This window comes from Otolemur garnettii, unplaced genomic scaffold, assembly GCF_000181295.1.
Source record: "Otolemur garnettii isolate 467f Iridium unplaced genomic scaffold, OtoGar3 scaffold00227, whole genome shotgun sequence".
NCBI lineage: Eukaryota > Metazoa > Chordata > Mammalia > Primates > Galagidae > Otolemur > Otolemur garnettii.
The window spans coordinates 1,732,100-1,747,596 of NW_003852622.1; the positions used below are offsets into that span (position 1 = coordinate 1,732,100).

Genomic DNA, 15,497 nt, shown 5'->3' on the forward strand with positions numbered 1-15,497 from the left:
CACCGCCAGAGGTTGGGGGTTTTTAAGGTTGGGTCATTGTACCCTACACTGTACACCTATATTATGCTTGTCTCCCTCTTTCTCTGCCTCTCTTCTTTTTGCCATTATTTCCTTTTACTCACCACCTCTCCTTTAAAAATAAACACATTGTACCCCATAAAAGCATAAATGTATTCATGATCTATGTGTTTGTGACTTAATAAAATGGAAAATAAATTCCCTGGTCTGTATGGTTTCACACCAGAATTCTATCAAACTTTCAAAGAAGAGCTTATTCCCATACTGCAGAAATTATTCCAAAAAATTAAGGAGGAAGGAATATTCCCCAACATGTTCTACAAAGGAATCATCACCCTGATACCTAAACCAAGAAAAGACCCAACTAAAAAGGAGAACTTCAGACCAATTTCACAAATGAATATAGATGCAAAAATTCTCAACAAAATCCTAGTTAATAGATTACAGCTTCTCATCAAAAAGGTCATATATCATGATCAAGTAGGTTTCATCCCAGCCATGCAAGGCTGGTTTAACTTATGCAAGTTTATAAATGTTATTCACCATATCAACAGAAGCTAAAACAAAGACCATATAATCCTCTCAATAGATGCATAAAAAGCATTCAGTAAAATCTAGTATCTCTTTCTAATTAGAACACTGAACAGTATAGGCATAGGTGGTATATTTCTTAAACTGATCAAAGCTATCTATGACAAACCCACAGCTAATATTTTACTGAATGGAATAAAATTGAATGGCTTTCCACTCACAACTGGAACCAGACAAGGTTGTTCTCTATCACCATTACTATTCAACATAGTGCTGGAAGTTCTAGGCAATACAATTAGGCAAGAGAAGGAAATAAAGGTCATCCAAATGGGAGCAGAGGAGGTCAAACTCTCCCTCTTTGCTGATGATATGATCTTATACTTAGATAACCCTGAAGATTCAACCTCAAGACTCCTGGAACTGATCAAAAATACAGCAATGTCTCAGGATATAAAATCAATGTCCACAAGTCAGTAGCCTTTGTATATGCCAATAACAGCTAAGATGAGAGGCCAATTAAGGACACAACACCCTTTACCATAGCTTCAAAGAAAATGAAATACGTAAGGAATCTACCTAACCAAAGAGACGAGGGACCTCTACAAAGAAAATTGCAAAACCCTATGAATGGAAATAGCAGAAGATATTAACAAATGGAAAAACATACCCATGCTCATGGCTGGAAAGAATCAACACTGTTAAAATGTCTACACTTCCCAAAGCAGTCCAAAGATTTAATGCCATCCCTATTAAAATACCAACATCATACTTTCAGGACTTGAAAAAAATAATTCTTCATTTTGTATGGAACCAGAAGAAAACCTGTATATCTAAGGCACTTCTAAGTAATAAATCAAAGCCAGCAGTATCGTTCTACCAGCCATTTGGGTATACTACAAGGCCATAGTGATCAAAAGAGCATGGTATTGGCACAAAATTAGAGACGTTGACATTTGGAACTGAATAGAATGCCATGATGTCAAACTAACATTTTACAGTCACCTGATATTTGATAAACCAAGCAAGAACATACACTGGGGAGAAGAACACCTATTCAATAAATGGTGCTGGGAGAACTGTATGACCACCTGTAAAAGATTTAAACTGGGCCCACACATCTCACCACTTACAAAAATTGACTCAAGGTGGAGGAAAGATTAAAGTCTAAGGCATCAAAGCATGAAAATCCTTGAAGAAAGTGTTGGGAAAACACTTGAGGATATTGGACTGGGGAAGGATTTTATGAAGACTTCTGTGGCAAATGCAATAATAACACAAACAAATGGGACTTAATTAAATTAAACAGCATCTCTACAACTAAGAAAACAACAACCAAATCAAATAGACAACCTTCAGAATGGGAACAGATATTTGCATTTTATGAACCAGACAAAAACCTGATAACTAGCACCTACAGATAACTCAAATTCATCAACATAAAAAGATCCAAGAATCCCATATATCACTGGGCTAGAGACATGAATAGAAATTTCTCTGTAGAAGACAAATGGCTAAGAAACATGAAAAAATGCTCACTGTCCCTAATCATCAGAGAAATGCAAATCAAAGCTACCCCGAGATATCACCAAACCCCAGTGAGAATGGCCCACATCCCAAAGTCTCAAAGTCACAGATGCTGGTGTGAATGTGGAGAGGAGGGAATACTTTTACATTGCTAGTGGAACTGTAACCTAATATAATCATTTTGGAAGGATGTATGGAGAGTCCTCAAAGAACTCAAATTAGACCTCCCATTTGATCCTGCAATCCCATTGCTAGGCATTTACCTAGTAAGAAGAAGCCGCATCCTTTCATCATAAGGCAGTGGTTCTCAACCTGTGGGTCACGACCCCTTTGTAACAAAGAAAATACATCAGGGCATTAGAAAGGTTGAGCAGCACTGTTGTAAGAATGTTTGCATTAGACTGTTTATCACAGTTCAATTTACAATTGACAAAATATGTAAATAGTCTAAATGCCCACCAACCCAGGAATGGATTAACAAGCTGTGGTATATGGATAACAGAAAAAAATATTCAGCCATTAAAAAAGATGGAGATGTTGCCTTATTTGATGGAGGTGGAACACGCTCTTCTTCTGTGAAGCATCACAAGAATAGAGAAATAAGAATCCAATGTACACAATTCTAATATGAAGGCAGTAGATGAACTAATACAAGGGGTACAGTAGAGGGATGAGAGAGCGGGGAGAGAGGAGGAATGGGGCATGGGGTCACAGTGTATGGCACACCTCTTAAAAATGCAATTAGTGTAACCTAATTCTTTGTACCCTCAATGAATAGCAAACAGTTAAAATATATTTTAAAAAATCCAACGTGTACCAGAGTATTACAATGATAATTGAAAGTTTATTATTTTCATATTTACGGGGGTAGAACTGAGAATTTTCTTTAGGAGAATGAAATAGATTAAAAAACAAAAAGCACACTTGTAACACTAATGGCTAAAATTCACTAGGAACATACTAGTTATTAATACCCAGTAATTCAGGAAAAATATAATTTTGTAGAGCAAAAGTGACAGAAGGAGAATTATGAAAAATAATATTATTACTGAGGCTGTTAAATTTTGTGCCCAAAGGCAAGAACAGATTAAAATTCTGGAATTACATGAGAATAATGATAATGAAAACAGAATATATCAGAATAGCCCACTACAGCAGTGATCAGAAAATATTGTAGGCATCTTAAATATTACTTACACTGCTAAAAATAAAAATAAATGACTTCAACGTTAAATTCAGAAAGCCAGGACATAATCTAAAAGTATGAAGGTAAAACTACTAGTTAGAGGGGGAAGTTGAAATAAATGGGTTAGAAAATAAAACTACAGTGAAATTTTATTCAGGAGGATGTTCTCCAGATCCTTCCAGGTAAATATAAAAGATGTAAAGTCTCCATCTCTCCTTATGGGTGAATGTAGGGTATATGGCACACTTTCCCGGGGAAGGGTTCAACTACAACTTGCACTTTACCTAACAAATGCAAATAGTGTAACCTGATTTTACATATCCCTCTCGCATTAACCTGAATTTAAAAAACTACAGTGAAATTCATAGATAAGAGGAATGGCAAGTTTACTTGGGTAGATATCAGAAACATGAAAAGTCACTAGATAAATTAATCAAAAGAGGAGAAAGACAAATGCTCAAAATTTAAAATGACAAGGGTGACATAGTCTTCAATACAACGAAAATTTCAACTCCTAAGTGCAAAGTTTTCAGAATCCTGTTCAAACACATTTGAACACAGATGAAATGGATAATTTTCTAGGGAAACACAATTCACTCACATTGGCCCCAGGAGAGGCGAAAAGTCTAATGAGACGATCACGTAATAATTCTTATATAAAACAGCAGCCAGTAGCCCGGCACGCTGGCTGCTCCTCTTCAGGGCCTTGATACTTAGAGGGAGCACGCTGCAGGCTCGAGTATGCATCAAACGGCCGTGCCCGCAAAGGTGAGCCGGTTAGAGAGAAGCCCGGCCATTGAGAACACTCTCCAGCAGTAGTGGTGACCCAGAGTGTCTGTATGGTCTGGGCGCCAAGGCGGTGGCACTGTCCACGTTGGCGGGAGTTGAAGGCTGAGAGCGTTTGAGCCAGGACCAGGTTCTAGGAGCCCTCTCGGCCCACAGAAATAGGCCATCGGAGTGACAGGGCACAGCCCGCTGGTCCCTCACAGGGTCCACCAACCCAGAGGGAGCCAGCCCTGCCTGATACGATTCCATTCCATCCAGCAGTGACTTGAGGAGTCTTTTCGAGTGTCTGGTCTGCTTTGAGTATGTCTTACCACCCATCCTTCAGTGTCAGCATGGTCATCTTGTTTGTATCAGCTGTTACCAAAAGCTGACTTCTTGTCCAACTTCCCCGGGCCCACTGGGATCCATTCGCAACTTGGCTATGGAGAAAGTAGACAATTTACTTACATTTCCATGAAAATATTCCTCTTCTGGATATGGAATAACTCTGCCGCCTGTGGAAAAAGCAGACCACGAAAAGCTCTGTGACTTTAGGCCTTATTCCTGTCCATGCCCTGGTGTTCTCTGTCAATGGGAAGGCTCTTTGGATGCTGTGATGTCCCATCTGATGGATCAGCATGACTACATTACAGCACTAGAGGGAGAGACTGCAATTTTCCTTGCTACGAACATTAATAATGTTCATGGTACTTTTGACTGGGTGATAATGCCGTCCTGTTTTGGCTTGCACTTCATAGTGGTCTTGCAGAAACAGGAGCTGCTAGGAACAACCAGCAAGCAGAAAATTTTACTTGCCAACTTGAGCTCAATGGTGATCCACGGCAACTGACTTGGGAAGCAATTCCTCAGTCTATTCTGGAGGGAATTGAGACAGCCATGGTGAACAGTGACTGCTGCCTTGTCATTGACACCAACACTGCACAGATTTTTGCAGAAAATGGTGACTTAAGCATCACTGTAACTATTGATGAGTGTTGAAATGGCAATAAGACATTTTCTGGCCAGTGTTTAGAACTTTAATTTAGCAGAAAATCAGGTACCCCTCTACCTGCCAACCTGAAAGTCTTTTGGTTGGTGGAAGGTAGATACATAAAAGTAAATAAAAGGCTGTAAAATACAGGAAGCAGTTTCCTGTAGTAACACTGATATCTTTAAACATAAGTCAACAGTAAACCACTGAAAATATATATTTGTACACCCAAGGTGGGCATCCTTGTTATTAAAAAAAGGAAGCATTATAAAATAATTCTGAGTTTTGTGCTTGTTATAGATTGATTATGCTGCTGAAAAATACTGAGTTTGTTGTTTGCCTGTATGTGTGCCTGTGATCGTGTGTGTGCTTTTGTGTGTGTGTTTGTTTGCAAACATGTGTGTGTGTGTGTGTGTGTGCATTATTTTCTCTTCAACTACCAAGCCATCTTGAGTGGTCTTGGACCACTGCTTTTCCCCTTTGGGAGTCATTATATACTGCTGTTGTGTGTTTGTGTGTATGTGTGTGTGTGTGTGTGTTTGCTTATTTTTATTCTCATTTTTGATTAAATAAATTTGAGTTTCTTTTCTGTTATTCAGGTGTTTCCTTACTTTGGGGGGGTTACCACTTTAAAGTTAGCATCTTTTGAGATGAATAATTGTTTATGGTAAAGTTTATACTGTGTTAGATACATATTTTCTCCACCCCCCCCAATCAGTTCATTAGAAATATTTTAAATTCAGCTATTTGGTGAAGTTCCAGAAAAGAAAGGTGACATCAGAAAATTATCAAAAGCTGTTTAAAGCAGCACTAAGATAGTCTCTATTTTTCTCACTCAGTCTGTTCTACAATTGAGTCATGTCTTCAAACTTAATCGTTATTAGGTTAGGAAATAAATTTCTGATATATTGAAAACAAATCAGGAATTTATTTCTCTTTATTTCAAATACCTTGGACAAATCACATGTCTAAAATTTGTTCTCATATTGATTGGTTTTTCAAAAGAAGGAACCATTGTGCACAGTATTTGTAATGAAAGGCAAATCATTTGTTTAAAAACAAGCGTTCGCAAAAAACATATGTTTTTAGTCTTTTACAATTATTGTTGAAAGGATATCAGGCAATAAAAAGAAAGCACCAGTCCCAGATCTTTTCAGAAGACAATTCTAGAAGACTGTTAGATGTAAGATAATACTAATATTATCCAAACTATTTCAAGGGTATAGGAAATATATAAAATGAAAAAGAAAGTATAAAACTGATTTTAAAACAGGGCTAAAATAGCACTCAAAAAATGAAAGTACAGATCACATAAAATAATAAGAATTTTCTTTAGTAAAATATTAGCAAACCCAAGTAAAAACACATAAAAAATACATGAACATGGAGCTTATGACTTCATGTACCTTATTTCATGTATACCAAGTGTTTCAATATTAGAAAGATTATTAATATAATTTGAGTATTCATGGAGCCAAGGCAATAACTATGCCACTGCTTCCATATGTCAAAAGATATTTAACATCATCAACATTCTATAGGACAAAAGATCCAGTTTCTTAATCAAATAAATTGGAAAGTTAAGAAAATAATGTTTATACCTTTAGATTAGAACAGATAGAACATTTAAGAGTAAGTTAAAGACAAACTAATCAGAGAAATTACAATTAAAATCACAATCACACACCACCACAAAGCTACCAGAGAAAAAATTGTCAAAAATAGTCTCTTAGTCTGTCTTATGGTGCTATAGCTGAACACCTGAGACTGAATAATGTACAACACAGATATTTATTCTCTCACTGATCTGTAAGCCAGTAATTCCAAGGAAATTTGCACTAGACTGTTTATCGCAACTCACATTACAATGGCCAAGATGTGGAAACAACCTGAGTGCCCATCAACTGATGAATGAATTAGTAATATTTGGTGTGTATCTATCATGGAATACTTCTGAGCCATAGAAAAGACACAGACTACAAATTTTAGAGGAGTTACCTGGATGGAATCGAAGCACATTGTTTTTAATAACGTACCTCAGGAATGGAAAAACAAGCATCCCATGTACTCAATCGTAATTTGAGACCAGGAGGAGAACATCTACAGGCCCACATGCGAGGAAAAACACAATTAAATTCCAGAAGGGGTGAGGGAGAGGGAGAGAGGGGAGGAGGGAAGGGGCTCGGTAAGCTTCCACCTTCTGATCTGGAGTCAGATGCACTACCGTTGCACCACGGCCATGATAAGCTTCCACCTAATGGGTACAATGTAGAAGTATATGGCACACCTCCTGGGTGAAGGACTCAAATACAACTCAGGCTTTGTGTAATTAATGCAAACAGTATAACCTAATTATGTGATCCCTCATATTAATTGGAAAAATTAGAAATAAAATACAATATCCCACTGCAAAGTCATTAAAACACCTGGTGTTCTGTGATCTTGGGAGAGTGACACAGCCTCTTTTGCTTCAGTTTCTTCTTCTATAAAGTGGGGAAATTAACTGTACCTACTTCATGGGTCATTGCCTTGAATATTACTTGAGTTAGTATTTAAAAACCATAAGAACAGTGATGTGGTAAGCACACAGTAAAAGGTCAATAGATGAGACTTGTTCTATGATATAAAATTTACATGGTAAAGGGGCCAAGCAAGATGGTGACTGAGTAACAGCTTCTTTGCAACCGGGCATGATGAGATTGGGAGAGAAGTCTCCAGGCACCTCTGGCTTGTGGGCTCTGCCCATAAACATCCCTCTGGGGACATAGGGAGACCGTGGGAGCTTCTAGACCCTAGGAAGGAGACAGAAGCAGTGGAGGAGTGGGAAGTGGTTTCCTTCAGTATGAGCCTGTGGCACCTGCCGTAGTCATAGCTTCAGAAACAGCAAGCCTGCAGGTAGGAAAGGCCTTCCCTGTGGGTTATTTCGGTGTTTTGGACCTGTGCGCTTGGTTGAATTACCTTGGGAGACTGTGGGTGAGTGTGTAAGTGGCTCTGAGCAGTGTCCAGAGTTCGAGAGTTAGCCGCTGGACCAGAGCAGAGCTTTCCTTGTCCAGCTGTGGGCCCAACTGCAGCCACTGTGGGAGAGCTGCCCTGCAGGCTCTGCCATTAGGGTACCAGAGTGAGGCCTGTGCTGGGAGACCTTAGGCGAGTGATCTAGTGTCTTTAAACAGCGCACAGAGGTCAGGACTGAAACCCCAGGGAAGAGCTAACCTTTTAGTGTTCGAGGGTAGAAGAGCTGCCTTGCAGCCTCAGCCCTCAGGGAGTTAGTGTGAGGCTGTTTTTGGTACACCTGATAAGCAGGCAGCCAGTTCAGGAGAGCTCCCAGTGACACATGCTTTCCTGGGAAAGCCTCTGCTCAGCCAAAAGTGGGCTGAGGAGAGATTCAGGCTCTCAACCCTGTGGGGTTTGAGAGCAAAGAATTCAGCAGAAGCTTCCAGTCTCCATCTTATACAGCTGTACCAGCATTGTGATTAGCATCTCATACCCCAGAAGATCACCTGTTGCCCAGGCAATATTCAACAAAATGTATATGTATTGCTTTGTTTTTGTTTTATTTTGCCTTTTGTTTGTTTCAACTTTTCTCCCCTAGGATTTTCTTTTTGTTGTTCATTTTTCTACGCATAAACATAATTTTTCATTGCTGCCTCATTTAATAGCAACTTCATTTTTGCTAGTGTTTCTGCCCCTGTTATTTAGTTTTTCCCACAATTTTATCCTGTGAAGTTTTTTGTTTGTTTGTTTTGGTTCAATTTATAATAGTTTTGTTTTTTGTATTTGGTGGAGGTGGGGTACTGTGTCTGCTCAGGCTGACAAAGAGCTGCAGACCTAAAGGGAACCACCACCCAACCCAGCACCTCCAGAGGTTGGGGAGATTTTAAGGTGTGGGTCCAAATAATGTACTGTACACATTTATTACTCCTTTCTCTTTCTGTCTGTCACTTTCTTCTTGTTGTCAATCCTCCCTCTTACTCATCCTCTTTCCTTTCTCTTTTTTCTTTTCTTTTTTGAAATCTTTTTCCACTTCTTGCTCTTTAAGCCTCTCATCATTTTAGTTCTGTACCAAAAGGACTCATCAATACATTAGGTCAGACTCGGTAACTTATAGAACAAGAAGTCGAAGAAAGCTTAGGGCAAGGAAACAGGCAAAAGAAAACACTCATGAGGAAGAAAAATCAGAAAAATCCTGGCAACACGAAAAACCAAATGAGAGTAACCCCTCCCCCCCAAGGGACCATGACATAGCTACTGCAGAGAATTCCACCTACAGAGAAATGCTAGAAATGACAGAAGGGGAATTAAAATACAGATGATGAATACAGTGAAGGAAATTGCTGAGAAAGTGGTAAATAACCAAAAGGAAATCCAAAAATAGAAGCAAATAAGAGATGAACAATATGGAGAATATAGAAAAGATATAGCAGACTGGTGACTGTGGCTCAATGGAGTAGGGCACTGGCCCCACATACCCAAGGTGGCAGGTTCAAACCTGGCCCCAGCCAAAAACTGCAAAAAAAAAATAAGATATAGCAGAACTTAAAGAATTGAAGCAGTCACTACTTAAAGATGCAGTAGAAATTATCAGTAACAGATTTGAACATGCAGAAGAAAGAATCTGATAGGTAAAGGACAAAGCTTTTGAGATGACTCAGATAGTTAAAGAGACAAAGAAACAGAGAGAAAAAGCAGAATGATCACTGAGAGAGTTATGGGACTACATGAAGCATTCAAACATGCAAGTTATATGTAGCCCAGAAGAACAAGAACACCCCAGAGGAATGGAAGTCATACAGAGGAATGTTATAAATTAAAATTTCCTAAATGTCACCAAAGATTCTGACACATGCCTTTCAGAGGGATATCGGAACCCAGGCTCTCTCAACTCAAATAGAGCTTCTCCAAGACACATTGTGATGAACTTGTCCAAACTCAACAGAAAAAAATTCTGCAAGCTACAAGGAGTAAGCTCAGATTGACCCACTTGGACAAATCCATTAGGGTGACTGCAGACTTCTCAAATGAAACTTTTCAAACCAGAACACAATGGTCTTCTACCTTCAATCTACTTAATCAAAACAATTTCCTTCCCAGAATTCTATATCCTGCTAAGCTAAGCTTTACATCTGATGGAGAAATCAAATCTTTTACTGTTATGCAAACATTGAGGAAGTTTGCTACAAGACCAGCTTTACAGGAAATACTTTGACCTGCTCTACACACTGGTCATCACAATGGACCACCACCAAAATAAGCATCCAGCAACTAATGGACAAAACCTAGCTTTCACAATGATGCAAAACATAAAATTAGCAATGGACTTCCACAAAATAAGATAAATAGAAATCGACTACACTTATCAATTATCTCAATAAATGTTAATGGCCTGAATTTCCCACTGAAGAGGCATGGATTGGCTGATTGGATAAAAGAACACAAGCCATCCATTTGCTATTTGCAGGAAAAAACACCTAGCCTCAAATGACAAATTAAAACTCAGAGTTAAGGGTTAGAAGACAATTTTTTCAGGCAAATGGAATTAAGAAGGAAAGAGGGGTTCCAATCTTATTTTCAGATTCAAGTGGATTTAAAGCAACTAAAGTATAAAAAGACAAAGATGGTCACTTCATATTGGTCCAAGGAAAAATACAAAAAAAGGCATTTCAATTCTAAATATTTATGCACCCAACTTAAATGCTTCCATATTCTTGAAACAGACCTTAATTACTCTGAGCAATATGATATCCTATAACACCATAATAACAGGGGACTTTAACACTCCCCTTAAAGAGCTGGACAGATGCTCTAAACAGAAATTAAACAAAGATATAAGGGATTTAAATGAGACCCTAGAACAACTGTGCATGATAGACATATATAGAACGTTCCATCCCAAAGTTAAAGAATATATATTGTTCTTATCAGCCCATGGAACATTCTCCAAAATTGATCATAACCTAGGACACAAAACAAAACTGAACAGAATCAAAAGAATTGAAATGTTACCTTGTATCTTCTCAGACCACAAGACATTAAAGATAGAACTCAACTCTAATAAAAATGTTCAACCTCACACAGAGACATGGAAATTAAACAATCTAATGCTGAATGAAAGTTGGGGGCAGGAAGAAGTAAGAGAGGAAATTATTAACTTCCTTGAGCATAACAACAATGAAAACACAAGCTACCAAACTTGTGGGATACAACAAAAGCATTCCTGAGAAGAAAATTTATCACTTTAGGTGCCAACATTCAAAAAACAGAAAGAGAGTACATCAACAAACTCACAAGCCATATTATGGAATTGGAAAAAGAAGAACAATATAAGCCTAAACCCAGCAGAAGAAAAGAAATATCCAAAATTAAATCAGAGAATAATGAAATTGAAAACAAAAGAATCATTCAGAAAATTAATGAAACAAGGCATAGGTTTTTTGAAAAAAAAAAAACAAATAAAATAGTTAAAACTTTAGCCAGACTAACTAGAAATAGTAAAGTAAAATCTCTCATCATCTCAATCAGAAATGATAAAGGGGAAATAACAAGAGATGTCACAGAGATACAAGAGGTTATCTTGGAATACTACAAGAAACTCTATGGCCAGAAATTTGACAATTTTAAGGAAATGGATCAATATTTGAAATCACGCCATCCCCCCTGACTTAGCCAGGAAGAAATAGATCACCTAAACAGAACAATTTCAAGAACTGAGATCTAACAATAAAAAATATCACAACCAAAAGATGCCCTGGTCCAGATGGCTTCATACCAGAGTTCTATCAAACCTTCAAAGAAGAACTTATTCCCATACTGCAGAAATTATTCCAAAAAGTTGAGAAAGAACTTTTCCCCAACACATTTTATAAAGCAAATATTACCCTGATACCAAAACCAGGAAAATATCCAACTAAAAAGGAGAACTTCAGACCAATTTCACTAATGAATATAGATGCAAAAATTCTCAATAAAATCCTAGCCAATAGACTACAGCTTCTCATCAAAAAAGTCATACATCATGATCAAGTAGGGTTCATCCCAGAGATGCAAGGCTGGTTTAAAATATACAAGTCCATAAACATTATTCACCATATCAACAGAAGCAAAATTAAAGACCATATGATCCTCACAATAGACGCGGAAAAAGCATTTGATAAAAGTTCAGCATCCTTTTCTAATTAGAACACTGAAGAGTATAGGCATAGGCAGCACATTTCTGAAACTGATCGAAGCTATCTATGACAAACCCACAGCTAATATCTTACTGAATATAGTAAAACCGAAAGCTTTTTCACTTACAACTGGAACCAGACAAGGTTGTCTTCTATCACTATGACTATTCACCATAGTGCCAGAAATTCTAGCGAATAAAATCAGGCAAGAGAAGGAAATAAAGGGCATCCAAATGGGAGCAGAGGAGGTCAAACTGTCACTCTTTGCTGATGATATGATCTTATACTTAGAGAACCCAAAAGACTCAACTTCAAGACTCCTGGAACTGATCAAAAATACAGCAATGTCTCAAGATATAAAACCAATGCCCACAAATCAATAGCCTTTGTATATGCCAATAACAGTGAAGATGAAAGGCTAATTAAAGACACACTTCCCTTCATGGTAGCTTCAAATAAAATGAAATACCTAGGAATATACCTAACAGAAGAGGTGAAGGACCTCTATGAAGAAAATTATGAAGGGTGGCACCTGTGGCTCAAAAGGGTTGGGTGCCAGCCCCATATACCAGAGGTGGTAGGTTCAGACCCAGCCCCAGCCAAATAATAATAAAATTATGAAATACTAAGAAAACAAATAGCAAAGGATATTAACAAATGGAAGAACATACCATGCTCATGGCTGGGAAGAATCAGCATTATTAAAATGCCTATACTTCCCAAAGCAATCCATAGATTCAATGCCATCCCTATTAAAATACCAATATCATACTTTCAAGACTTGGAAAAAATAATTCCTCACTTTGTATTTTATTTTAGTTTAAAATTACATCTTACACACATAACATGTAAACATTTAAACACAAAAATTAATCATAGCATATATATTTTAGAATTTTTGTGGTATTTCTGTTGTTTCCTTTCTTTGCTTATCTCATTCTTCTATCTCTTTCTCTCATATATGCTCTTTTCTTCACTACCTATAAATACAATCCAGGTATAGAGCCATATCAATTGGTAATGCTCTTGGCTGCAAATGACAGAACTTCCACTTAATAGTATCTTAAGAAAGAAAAAAAAAATAATCGTCTCACTTAACAAGTGAATTTGGAAGTAGTCATGCAGTTTTGGAGTTGCTTTATTGATTCAATGGCATTACAAGTCCAAGTGAGTGTCTCTTTCTTTTTTCCCTCACCTCATCCTACAATGACTCCAACCATCAAAATCTCACTTGATAATATCATCAAAGAAAACTGACAAATTGTTTTAAATTTGCTGTGGTTAGACTTGTGACCTAAGATGTGATCAATTTTGGAGGATGATCCACGGGCTGATGAGAAGAATTTGTGTTCAGTTTTGTTAGGATGAAATGTTCTGTAGAGGTATGTAAGATGCAAATGTTTAATGGTTAGGTTTAAGTCTAAAATTTCTTTGCTTAGCTTCTTTTTGGAGGATCTATCCAACACTGTCAAGGGAGTGTTAAAATCTTTGACAATTATGGTGCTAGAGGAAATTAAGTTGGCTCATTCTGGTTGGGTGCATAAATGTTGACAATTGAAATCTCATCATGTTGAGTGTTGCCCTTAACAAATAAGAAATGATCATTCTTATCCTTCCTTACATTGGTTGGGTTAAAGCCTATTGTATCTGCAAATAAAATTGCAACATCTGCTTTTTTCTGATTTCCATTTGCCTGAATTATCGATGACCATCCCTTCGCCCTGAGTCTATGTTCATCTTTTAAGGTAAGGTGAGATTCTTGAATGCAGTAGATGTCTGGCCTGAGTTTTTGTATCCAGCCAGCCAACCTGTGCCTATTTAGAGGACAACTTAAGCCATTCACATTAATTGAGAGCATTGATAAGCCAGATAGTATTTTGGGTATCGAATTTTTTGAAAGTCCAGCAGATGTTTTTAATCCTTTTGCCACTGTGGAAGTTGGAATTTGATCAAAAGTTTCTGAGTGAGTTTACTTTGGTGGTGGAGGATTGTGCTGTTCACTATGGAAGATAGGTCTGAGAATATCCTGGAGAGCTGGTTTAGTTATGGAAAATTTCTTCAACATGTGAATGTCATTAAAGTATTTAATTTCTCCATCACAGATGAAACTCAGTTTAGCTGGATACAGGGTCCTGGGTTGAAAGTTATTTTGTTTAAAGAGATTAAAGGTCGATGATCACCCTCTTCTAACTTAAAAGGTTTTAGCAGAGAGATTTGCAGTCATTCTAATGTTCTTCCCCTTGTAGGTTATGGTTTTCTTACATCTTGCAGCTTGCGGAATTTTCTTCTTCATATTAACTTTGGCAAAGCTAATTATAATGTGTCTATGAGAATTGAAAAGAAAAAATAATACCTTTCCAATAAGTATTTTCGTACATGCATATATACACATAGGACATTGGTCAATTTGTTTTTAAAACTAGTATATTATATACACTTTTGCTAATTTTACTCATTCAGAATTGTGTAGGGTCAATGTATCTGGGTGAACTATCAGGCTTCAAACACATACTCTTTTATGGCTGCATAATATTCTATGCTGTAACTGTACTATCATTTGTTCAATAATTTATCCATTGCATGATATTCACTTTGATTCCAGGTTTTTTATTTTTCTTCTTTGAAAAGTTCAGCCATAAGCATCTTTCCTTCTATCACTTTACATATTCAAGGTTCTATATTCCTGGTGAGATTCCTAGAAATGAGATTGCTGGGTTGAAAATTACATGTATTTTTAATTTCAGTAGATAGGCCGGTTGCTTCCCAAAAAAGATCATCACAGCTCATATATTTCTGCAAGCCAAGTATCTGAGTGCTTTTTTTGTTTGCATTCTTGTAAACAATGGATGTTATTATTATTCATAGATTTTTATGAGCATTATGGATGAAGTGGTATCTTATTTTTAATTCACTTTGAATCTCTATTGGTGAAACCTGAATATATTTTCTCATATTTGTTGATGGATTACTAATATATTAGATATTCTTTAATTAGTTATTTTCTTGTTCTTTTTCTTCTGCCCTGTTGTGCTTCCCTAGCTCATTTATGTCTTACCTAAGAGCAGTGCATTAGGACATATTTATATATTACAGATATTAATCTATTGTTTAATATCTTTGTTATAATTTTTTCCTGAACTGTTATTTGCATATTGGCTTTATTTATTATATGAAGTTTATTTTCCAATTTCATATAGTTAAGTATACATATTGAAGAAGTTCAATCCTGACCCTTTAGAGTGAATGTAATCTTATATCTACTCTAGTAGATTTTCTTTCAAGGTTTTGTTTTATTTGCATATTTGTATAAGATGACATC

General features: G+C 37.0%; 1 pseudogene; it reads left to right on the forward strand.

Moving 5' to 3' along the window:
• Positions 1–4,000: 4,000 nt before the first annotated feature.
• Positions 4,001–5,023, forward strand: LOC100945742 (annotated as a pseudogene).
• Positions 5,024–15,497: the final 10,474 nt, after the last annotated feature.